Here is a 1,171-nt window from a genome sequence, read left to right on the forward strand (position 1 = left end):
AGTGACCGTTGTTTTGTTTTGATCTCTCCGCTGTGCTTCCGCGTTCGTCACTTCTGAGCGGCGCATGCGCAGCTGAACTCATACGTCATCCGCCCGGAGCTGCTTCTGTGTACAACTGTGAGCGCAAGCTACATTAAAGTGATTATTATGTTTTGAATATGGATATTTTTCTTACAAAATGCATCGATTTGCTACAGGAGGCCTTTGTTCACCCCCCGGAGCCGTGTGAGACACTTTTTTTATGGATGGGCGCTTTTTATTTCACTTCTTTTGGACTGATGCATGCAACACCCGCTGAGTGGTATTAAACAGCTTGAAAGATCAAAGACAATGTTTAATATACCTCTGACTGGATTCGTCTGAAAGAAGAAAGTCATATACACCTAGGATGCCTTGAGGGTGAGTAATTTATGGCGAACTATGTGAACTAACCCTTTAAGGCTTCATAACCATCTCTCCCGTCCAAGACGTTAATCTGCACAAAAAACCTGATTTATAATTGAGCTGTCATCTGATGAAATCAAATAATACACACAAGATAAGACAAGACAAAGACAATTCCTGGGTTGTGATTTTGGCTATATTTGCCTGTAAAATTAGAGAAGCAACACAATATCTATTTTAACTGAAGGCGCTGCTCTTCTCAGCCGCTCGCTGAACAGTGCAGATGCAGAGAGGAGGTGTGTGCGCTGACCTCGTGCTCGTGCAGCAGTACTAGCGATCACAGAGACTCGCTAAGCTTTGTCCAAGAAGTCGCTAGATTTGTCACTAGTCGCTTTTTTTTTTTTTTTAAAGTCAGTAGGGGGGTCTGAAAAGTCGCTAAGTTGGCAACACTGGTTGTAAAGCAGTGAGGTCAGAGTTTTACAGCGAGCAGATGTTAGCTCCTTTTATGTGATGAGATCATGAGATCAGTTCACTGTAAACTGGCCTGATTGCATCAAAAAAAAAAGTTGTATGTTTTGTAATTTATACATTTAGGTTTTGCATTACTCTGTGAAACTACAGCATGAGAACAAAATGTTGCAGCAAACAGCTATCGTCAATGATTTTAAAACCATATAGTGCTCAAATGATTTTGAGCTAATGCATTCTTTAAAGTGCCCCATTATGGATTTTTGAAAATGACCTTTCCTGCAGTGTGTAACACAGCTCTCAGTGAATGAAAACATCC

The sequence above is a fragment of the Sinocyclocheilus anshuiensis genome, unplaced genomic scaffold (genome assembly GCF_001515605.1).
Source record: "Sinocyclocheilus anshuiensis isolate Anshui unplaced genomic scaffold, SAMN03320099.WGS_v1.1 scaffold2125, whole genome shotgun sequence".
Classification (NCBI taxonomy): Eukaryota; Metazoa; Chordata; class Actinopteri; order Cypriniformes; family Cyprinidae; genus Sinocyclocheilus; species Sinocyclocheilus anshuiensis.